This window comes from Raphanus sativus, chromosome 2, assembly GCF_000801105.2.
Source record: "Raphanus sativus cultivar WK10039 chromosome 2, ASM80110v3, whole genome shotgun sequence".
NCBI classification, from domain to species: domain Eukaryota; kingdom Viridiplantae; phylum Streptophyta; class Magnoliopsida; order Brassicales; family Brassicaceae; genus Raphanus; species Raphanus sativus.
The window spans coordinates 2,743,367-2,754,411 of record NC_079512.1 but is presented as its reverse complement, the minus strand read 5'-3'; the positions used below and the strand labels follow the sequence as shown (position 1 = coordinate 2,754,411).

The window sequence follows — 11,045 nt, the reverse complement described above, 5'->3', positions numbered from 1 at the left end:
GGCAAAGACAGCAGCACATAGGAACCAAACACAAGTCATGATATTGTTCTTTTGCTGAACAGAAACATAATTTTCATCAACAATGGTTTACCACAACAATTTCCTCACTTTGTAGATGAAAGCATCAACCATGTAGAACCAAAATCTGCTCCAAAGTTGGTGGGGATCTCAGCACTTCAACTCATTTCACTCATACTGAACACAATCCACACACACACACACATATATATGTAGGTTAAACCAAAGCACATATACTAACAGAAACATAGTGTATTCAAACATAAGGTATCTGAAAGATAGTGAATGGATTATTCTGTAGCTGACCAATTGGATCCATCACTGGACCAAGGGGGCTTGCACAAACGTATCTTTGAACTGGTTTGTATGTGTTTGTTGCATTTCAAATACTATGTATGTTTGAGACTGACATTACATTTATCCAGAGATAATGACAAAGACAGTACATAGGAACCGAACACAAGTCATGATCTTGTTCTTGTGTTGAACAGAAACATAATTTGCCACCAACAATGGTTTACCTAAACAATTCCGTCACCTTGTGGATGAAAGCATCACCCATGTAGAACCAAAATCTGGTCCAAGGTGAATCAAAAGAGAGAGATGCGAATACTCCTAGAAGTGTTGTAACAAAGGCTGCAGCAGAACTCAAGTAGAAAGACTCCATGTCGATTTTTCTTTCTTCGCCTTTCACTACATTATCTGGTGGGTAAATTGTGTTCCCATCGCAGCAGCTTGTGTTGGTTTGTTTTCCACATAGAGAAGGATTCCCTAAGAAGCTTTGTGTATCAAAGGTGTTAAACTGCTTTCCTTGTGGGATCACTCCTGATAAGTTATTGAACGAGACATTGAATACAGCGAGGCTGCTCAGCTCTGCTAGTTGTGATGGGATCTCTCCTTGTAATCCGTTGAAAGAAAGATCAAGGCTCTCCACGTTCTTCAGACCTGAAAAGCTTTTCGGTATCCCACCTGATAATTTATTGTGAGAAAGATTGAGAGCATGTAGTTTGTGAAGATCCCCAAGCTCAAATGGGATCTCACCGCTCAGCTCATTTTCCGAGAGATCCATTCCTATCATTAGTCCGAGATTTTCACCCATGTAGGAATCGTAACGGTGTTTTGTTGCAAACTCAATTTTTGTCTGAGCGCCTGACCTACAGCCCGTAATACTAAACTGACCTGTGGAGGTATAGGCCCAGATAAAATGTTTGCAGAGAGATCCAGTAGCCCAAGAGTTGCTGAGTTGAACAATGAAATAGGTATTTCACCTTCCAACGAGTTGTTCGAAATCAGTAGTGCACGTAAGGATGGAAGTTCGCCAACCCATTCCGGAATATCACCCGTGAGATTGTTGTTTGAGATGTCAAGCATCGACAAGACTCTCAGGCTCCGCAAACCTTGTCCGATCTTTCCTGTAAACATATTGTTATTCATAGACAGCGCGATCACCTCAGTAATGTTTGTTGTTGGTTCTTGAAAGACCTCTCCACTTAGTTTGTTATTTGACAACTTCAAAATTTTCAAGGAATAGCAGCCCTTTAATAAGCTTCTTGGCAGCCTCCCTTGGAAACTGTTGTGAGATACATCCATGAATTCAATTTTTTTCATGTTACCTAGAGAAGATGGCAGCTTTCCATGAAAAGCGTTATTCGATATGTTCATGCCTCGTAAATCAGGAAGTATCCACCCAATGTTTCCGGGAACCAGATGGCTGAATTTATTAGCAGACACATCCATGAGAAGAAGATTATGAGGAGATTTTGGCAGCTGAAAGCTAGTGAACAAGTTATTCTGCACAAGTAAAACTTTGAGTTTCGTGTTGTTCTCCAAAACCCATGAAGGAAACTTTCCAGAAATGTTATTGTCGGCAAGATCAACATGACGCAACTCCTTCTGGTTTAGGAGACACTGAGGAACCTTTTCCAAATTGCATGATGATAGTGCAATAACATTTAACTGAAATCTTGGCTTCAAAGAACTTTCAGTTGTTACTTGAAGTGACTTCGATTTTGAGCAAAGTTTCAACACCCTAAGCTCTGAGAGATTGGTTAGGGAACCAAGTGAGAAGATGCCTTGGAAATCATTATCGTACAACGACAAGTACTCCAAGTATGCAAGGCTACCGAGAGAAGATGGTAGCTTTCCAGCCAAACGGTTTGATGAGAGATCGAGAACTCGAAGTGCACTCAAACTAGTTAAGCATAAGGGGAACTGACCTACAAGTTTGTTGTGACTGAGATCTAGCTCTTGTATATTCTTCAATTCACAAATCCCTACGGTAATTAAATGTGGAAGCCTTATTACATAAAGTACACACATTTGTAAAGAATGTGAATATTTTTTTTCTTTAAGTAAACTTGCCTTGCAATTCCAATGAGCCAGAAAAATCATTATTGCTTAGATCCAGAGCTTTCAACTTGCTTAGGGAAGATAACTCTGCCAGAATACGGTAAACACCTTTAAGTAGGAACATAGTCAACTCAAGGATGGCACAAACCAATCTTAAAACTGTGAACATTCCACTCTACAGAATAAGGCTCTACCTTGTACTTGTATGGATCCGTTAAATCCGTTCCAGCTCATGTCCAGCAGTTCCAAGTTTGTCAAATCTTTAAGTTCTGAGATAAGAGCCCACCAAATAAAAGTGATGCAAACTGAATCTAACAAGTATAATTTTAATAGAATCACAATAGAATGAAACGATCTAGCAAAATATACATCATCAATAAACAGGCCATTCTAGTTTCAAATGAAAAACACACCTTCGGCACGAAAAGATCCATCCATTAAATTCTCCCTAAGAGACAGAGTTGTGAGTGATGTAGCGGCAATAAGAAAGGGTAGTATGCTGTTGTCGAAGATGTTTGAAGAGAGATCCAGAACTTCAAGGTTTCTTAACTTTTTCAGGCTTTTATAACCTGAAGATGATAATGTTTCATAAGCGTGTATAACCATAACATCTCCAGCGACAAAAATATTAGTAACTGCATCCTATGCTTTAGAGAAACGGAGGAAAAAAACAAAATAGCAAGACACTATGGCCTTGATTGATACAACTGATGAAGAAGCTGTATCAGAAGGACATGCTATAGAAATATTATGTTGCAGACGGTGTATATTCTATTAATGTTTTTAGTAAAGTTATTGATTGAGCAGTAGCATTATACAATTTTAAAATTATAATAAAACTAGTATATAATATATTTATTCTAAAATAATATATATAATTAATAATATATATATAATATTTTTGTTATTAAAATAACGAATCTTATTTAATCATATAAATTAAATTAAACTTTAATTGTAAAATATTATTTTAAAATTTAATGTAAAATATAAATTTTAATTTTGGATATAATTTTTTGATATTATTAAATAAAATAACTAAATTATATATAATTTACATAAAAATTATCATTATTTATTTATTGGAAAAAAATAAATGATTTATATATAATATTATCATAAACAATTAATCTATGACATGTAATTTATTTATTTCTAAGTAACATAAATGTTTATTGCATATATATAATATGTAAATATATATTATGTTATGTTTTTTTATTAAAAATTATGCATGATATGTGTAATTATATAGATTATATTATATTTTAATTGTGAAATATTGTTCTTTTTAAAAAAATAAGAATATTTAATTGCAACTTTTATTTTTTTGAAAATATATATTTATTTTTTGATTATAAACATAATTCTATATTAAATAATATAAATTAATTATATAAAATTATTTTAAAATTTTATACTCCCTCGGTACCAATATAAGTGGATTTTAAGGTTTTTGCACATGGATTAAGAAAGTACACATTTTTATGTAATTTTATCTTGATAACATAAAAAATATCATTAAATGAAACTAGTTCAACCAATAAAAAATACAGTATTTTATAATTGGTCACAAAATTCAAATGATATTATATTCTATCTAGTGGGAAAATCAATTATTTTGGAACAAAAAAATCCTTTAAACACCATTTAAAGTGGTACAAAGGGAGTATATTTTAACTGCAAATGTTATACCAAAAGCTTCATACAAGAGCATTAAGCAAAGAGAATTTGGAGAGCATTAGAGTTTTGTAAATACTATTCTAAATGCTTTTCTGATCAATGTTAAATGGATAATAACGAGCATAATGTTTATGCTAATGCTCTGCCAATCAAATCCTATGACTATGTGGTTGCCGGCCAGATAAAAATGGAAGAAGAAGACAAAGACTCTTTGGTGCTGTTGGTTTGTTCATCTGTCATCTTCCATTTATATTTAACTAATCTAGTCAGATGATTTATTTGGATGTTGTCTAGATTGTTCGTTTCTTCATCCAAATAATTTATCTAGATGGATGATCTAAATGAATTTATTTTCGTTTATTCATCTTTGTTTTTATTCAGATGAGTTTAATAAGCAATGATTTATATATACTGGTTTCGATTTAATCATATTTTATCCTTTTTAACTATATTAAATTTTACTAATATATCAAAATATAATTATTTTAAAATATATATTTGGAGGAAAATCTAATTTTGTGATTTTAGAGAAAACATAATTTTATGGTTTTGATGTAAAATGAATTTTACAGTTATGGTGAGAAAATGAGATTTTGTGATTTTGGCAGAGAAAACCATTTTACGACTTCGGGGTGAAAATGCATGTTGCGGTTTTCGTGGGAAAATACGTTTTGCGGTTTTCGTGGGAAAATTCAATTTTGGTTTTAGCTGGGAAGTACGTTTTATGGTTTCGACGGGAAAATGCGGTTTAGCAGTTTTGGCAGAAATTGTGTTGTTGCGGTTGTGGCGGGAGACTACATTTTGGCCAAAAATTGTTTTTTCCGGTTTCGGCAGAAAATGCTTTTTGGCGAAAAAATGTTATCGCGGTTTTGGGGAAAATAGATTTTGACGGGAAATGTTTTGTTGCGGTTCTAGTGGAAAATGTGTTTTCACATTTTTGACAGAAACTAGTTGACCAAAAAAAAAAGATAGAAACTGAATTTTGGGCAAGAAAATACGTTTTGTGTTTCTAGTGGAAAATGCCTTTTTTGCGATTCTGGAGAAAAAATGTGTTTTGCGGTTTGGCGGAAAAATGAATTTTCCGGTGTTGGCGGGAAGTGTGTGTTTTCTGGTTTTGGCGAAAATTGCATTTTGGTATAAGAAAATGCATTTTTGGTGAAAACGCATTGTGCAGTTTTGGCGGAAAAGTGAATCTTATAGTTTTGGCGATTTTTAGCGAAAATTCGTTTTACGGTATTGGTTGAAATACATTTTTACGGTTTTGGTGGAATAATGTATTTTTGGTTTTGTTAGGAAAATAAATTTTTGTTTTTTCTTGCAAAGCAGAATAGAATTTTGTTTTCTGTCATCGCATGTATGCCATATAGTCTTGCTTTTTTGTTCCCAATATTGTTTCTTATCTTGATACATTTCTTTTAATCTTCGGGAAACCTCCAGAACCTCCTCATTTGTTTTAGTGAAATCATTTTGAACTTCCTCGAGTGATTTCATTAAAGATATAAAACACTCTTTTACCTTTACTTTATAGATATATAAAAGGGAAATTTTCATATTTACCACTTTTTTGGTACCATTATTCATGTTTACCACCATTAAAGAGATATTTTCAAAAATACCTTCTTCATTAAGTGACAAAAGACTCTTATATTAATTGTTGTTATCTATATATAATAAATAATTATTTAGATAAATAAAAAGTAAAAATAAAAAAATCAATATTTTTATGTTTTCAAATTATACTTTTTCAAATTTGAACTTCTTATAATTTCTTTTCGAATTTATTTTTAGATTTATTTTTTGTTTTTTTATTTCTTTTTGAAAATAAAAAAAAATATTTTTGAAGATATTTTTATAAGGGAAATTGCACTCTATAACGTTCAAAGAAATTATAATTCATTTGATAACTAGAAGCCCTAAATTTTATCTATTGTATATGTATTTTATGAAATAATGCTATATTTCCCTTCAATTCAACTTATGTAACCTGTTGAGAATTATTTATTAAAATAAATATTTAATAATTAATTTAATAAATTGTGGCTACCAGTAGTGCACATCTCTTTTCTCTCTTTTCTTCTTCTTTTTTTTTTCTTTTTCTTCTCCTCCAATCTCTATTTCTTCTTCATACATACGAACACAAATCACTTTATCTCAAGGCGAAGAAAAAGCATGGATTTTGGGTTTGCGGAATTGAATTTGGAGGAGAAGATGACACCGTAGAGAATGACGAGGTGTCATCGCAAATTATTATTGAGTTTCTTTAATGTTGTTGATCTTGATTTTTTCGTTGTTATTTAAATTGTTATAGTATGTTATATTGATATGGTATGGTGAATAATAATTACTCCGAACCAGTGAATGTGTGTATCGCCATATCTGCAAAAAGAGGAAGATGTGAAGAAAATGAACTCTCCGATTATATTATATGTAGTGAAAGAAAATTATAGTATAGTATGATTTTTATATTTTTTCACCATTCGCAAGTACCAAACAAAATAGTATGGTACAATTATTGTATTATTGTACCATTTGTAAGAAATAGAAAAACACTTACATATCTACTTTTCAATGACATTGACAAACATATATATTTCTTATTACTCTTACATATCACCTGAACATGTAGAATCAGTGTTACTATCACCATTGATTGTTTTATAAATTCATTATTTAGCAATTTTTAGTTTACAAATTTATGTACTATACTATATATTTTATTCCACATTATTTGGGATTATGATTTATACTTGGGTTTAGAGTTTATTATTTGGAAGGTGGGAGCTGAGGTTTGAGTTTAGTGACCCTATCATTTGACAATTAATAAAAAAGTGTTATATTTTTGTTTACCAATATGTACTATACTATGTATTTTATTCCATTCTATTTGAGTTTAGGATCTATGCTTGGGTTTAGGGTTTAGTAATTAGAATTTATGGTTTAGTATTTGAGGTTCAGGTTCATTGATAGCAGTTTAAGGTTTAGTATTCAAAAATTAGGTCTAGGTTTAGCATTTAAGAGTTGTGTGTTTATAGCTCTATACTATTCAAAAGTTAAGGTCTGAGTTTAGTTTAATATTTCATAATATTATATACTATTTTAATATTTTGATAATTGGATGTGGGGTTGATATTTGGGTTTATGGTTCAATAATTAGGGTTTAGAATTTAGTATTTAGATGGAGGGTGGTGTTTAAAGTTTAGGGTTTAAAATTTAGGGATTGAAATTTGGAGTAAAGTTTAGTATTTACGAGATGTAAGTGAATTTAAAATCTTATTCTATTTCAGTGATATGGTATAGAAAAATCGGATGCTTATTTATGTGGTAAACAAATGTGTGATGTTGGTGGCATTATATTGTGTAATAATTAATTGTGAAGTGTCAAATTGTTGATGCCATCAAACTTTTCTCTCTATTCCTGGCAACTTGAACAACAAAGGGGTATTACCGGATAAAACTTGACATAATTGTTATAGAATGAATTATGTCAAAATCAATGCTCTGCACTTAATTTCCATTTCAAACTTGGTTATTTGGTAACTTCTCCCATTTGTTTTAATATAATTTAATTTTTTTAATTATTTATTTATATATTTATTATAATTCTAAATTTCATATTCCAAAAATCTTACTCCATCTCTCAATTCTAAACCTTAAGTCTAGATTACTTAACCCCAAGGTTATAAATGTTTTTAGTCTTCATTAAAATTAAGAATAAAATTGATTAGTGTAAACATAAAAAGTGGTACTGTTAATGTGGTATTTTAGACAATTTTCCTATAAAAATATAAATAATTATTTAAATAATATAAAAATTTAAATTTTATAGTTTCACAATTATATGTTTTTTAATTCAAACTTTTATAATCATTTAAGTAATCTTTTAAATACTTTTTTTATTTTTTAATAAAAAAATTAAAAAAATTCAATTTTAAAAATGCAAATATTCTTTTTGAAACTATTTTTATTTTATTTTTCATTTAAAAGTTTAGTATTTCTTTATTTATTTTTAAAAATCTTAAACTCCACATTCTAAAACTCCACCTCCAAATCAATCATGAAAAATGATATTACAAATTTGGTAGTTTAAATAATTTTTAGGGAAAATATGGCAGATTATCTTAAAGAAAAGCTAGCCACAAAGGGAGCGCAGTGTACCTTCCACATCATCAAACAAGCCACTGAATCCAAATGAGTCCCCGGATAAGTTGAGACTTCGAACATCTTCAAAGGGATGCAGCAAAGAAAGATTTAGGAGAGAATTATCTTTGAGGTCCAGCGTACCAAAGGCAATCTTCGTCACCCGTCGGCTTGTTTGGTTGCACACAACGCCCTCCCACAGGCAACAATCACTCTTTGTGTCATCAGTCCAAGTAGGGAAAACAGAGCCGGACTTCTCTTCTTTAGTAATTGAGATGATGTATTTCTTGAGCTCTAACAAAGCCTTCCTTTCATTCTCAACACGGCCTTTGTATCCATGTAGCTGCCCCAGTAGTAAAATCACACATATCAAGTATTTTCTCAAGAACGCCTTCCCTTCCATTGCAAGTAAAACGAGAAACCAAATGAAAGAGAATCCAACGACTATTCGTTGCAAAATAACAAGTTCAAGAAATAATTGTATATTTACTTACAAGTCAGTTGAGGTCGCAATCATCGCGGGAGTGATCACTGTCGTCTATCGTTTACTTCGAGTCTGCGTGATAAGAGATTAGTTTGGCATACAAAGACAAAGTCTATGTTGAAAATGTGTGGTCATCATCTCTTAAGTCGACCAGATCTTTATGTCATAGGCAGTGGTGCCGTGCCAAGGTTTGAAGAGACCTAAGGCATATTTAAAACTGGGACCCTTTAATATAATTTTGAAAGATACAAAATAGTAAAAATCCATAATTACAAGGACTATACTAACAAAAGGAAGAAGAAAAATATCACTGTATTTGCCAGTTAAAAAAAAATACCACTGTATAAAAAACATCACAGTTTTTGAAAGATCAAAAATTCTTTCAAAATAATTTTCATGATTAACATATGTAAATGAGGCTTTAGTTTCTGATTTTAAGAAAATTTATCCATAGAATTATTTTAAACAAACAGAGTTCCGCTTTCTTTTTATTTTGAATTCAGATTTTCTTTTTGATTTAAGATTTCATTTATTATCTGGATTGCCTTTCTATAGAAGTATTCAATTTAAAAAAAGAGAAAACTTCTTAAAAATACACGGACTGAATTTCTTTTGCTGAAAAAATACACAAATTTTTTTGGCTTCCCAAAAAATACACAAATTAATTTTGATTGTCCATAAAATACACGAACTTTGAATTTTGAAGGTTTCACATCTCGATTTTAACGGTGTAAACAGTGACTAACAGAATAGTAAGACGCCGTTAGACGCCGTTAACTCTGATTAAAAAGTTCATGTATTTTATGGACAACCAAAATTAATTCGTGTACTTTTCGGAAAGCCTAAAAAGTTCGTGTACTTTTTCATCAAAGTTAATTTAGTATGTGTATTTTTAAGAAAATTTTAAATGGAGTTTGGATATTTCATATACTATTCAGAGGCTAAATATCTGGATCCAATACATATCCAAAATTTTATATTTGTAAACTTTCGGTTTGGTTTTGGACCAAATATTTTGGATCTAAAAGATCCATATCCAGAAAAAACGGCCCAAACCCGACCCAAAGACCTGAAAAAAACACATTCTCTATCACATGATACAGATCCGAAATTTTATATTTGTAAAATGTCTAGACATTTTAGCCGGATTCAAAAACTTGAATCGGAACTGACCCAAAAATATTCTGTCCAAAACCAAACCAAAAGTTTACAAATATTTGTTGAGTCCAATTTAGTCGAAATCTATCATATATATCTAAAAATTCACAAACAACTCTAAATTTTACATTGAAAGTTTCATCAATACTATTAATTCTTCAACATGTCCAATTGATATAGGGTTATGTCCAATTTAAAAAAAAAACTGATTTTTATATAACTGTATCTAATTAATCAATGTTATGTCCGTATTATTTAAACCAACTATAACTTTTACTTTTATTCCTATATTGTAGGATCCACTACTCCTATCTTAACTAATCAAAATCCACGTTTATATAATACATTTGACCATGTAAAAAATATAAGACATGTTGGACTATAAACTAAAACATATTTCGCCAAAAACAAAATGTTAAACTACAATACAACGTGTAATATACTTTATAAAGAATGTGACCATATATGATACGTTCCTTATAATTCATCCATATGTTCAATTAAAAAAGTCCAGTATTATTTAATTTCTTAATGGGTTTTAATAAACTTGTCTAGATCAAATATGTTTGATATATATATTTTAAATGGTTACTGATCCGTCTTTAAAGGATGGATATATTTTTTGTTCTATCTTTTTTTTTAGAAATTTAATTTTATATTTGTGTTTTTAATCATATTTGTATTCTTTTGTATAATATTATTTTAATGATTAATAAAAAGCTTTAATAATTATATTAAAATAGTTGGACTACACATAATCAGTACGTTATGTTGTTGTTTTAATAGAATAGCTATGCACTGATTTAAATACTTAATGATTTTAAGAATATTTCAGAGACCCAAATAACTAATATATTTGATTTTGTAATTTTAATTTCAATATTAATATTATTATAAGTATACTTATAACTAATATAAATTTATATGTTTGTATACTTATTCGGTTTTTGATGCGGGTCTGATTTGATATTAGTTTTTCGGATATAGCACTTTATAACTCATTCGAAAATATAAGACATGACTACTTAGATCCACAATCCTGATTTTCGGGTCAATTTCGAACCATTTTGTGGGTACAAATATTTTTTACTAATTACGTTAATAACTCAAAATGTTAATAAATGCAAGAAAAACGTAGCTTTAGTTTGTTCATATTTGATTACATATTTTAAATTTCTATCAAATAGAGTGCATATCATCAGTAATCAAAATTATT

General features: G+C 30.1%; 1 pseudogene; it reads right to left on the bottom strand.

The window, feature by feature from the left end:
- Window positions 1-367: 367 nt before the first annotated feature.
- Window positions 368-8,658, bottom strand: LOC108841914 (receptor-like protein 15; annotated as a pseudogene).
- Between the last annotated feature and the right edge of the window lie 2,387 nt (window positions 8,659-11,045).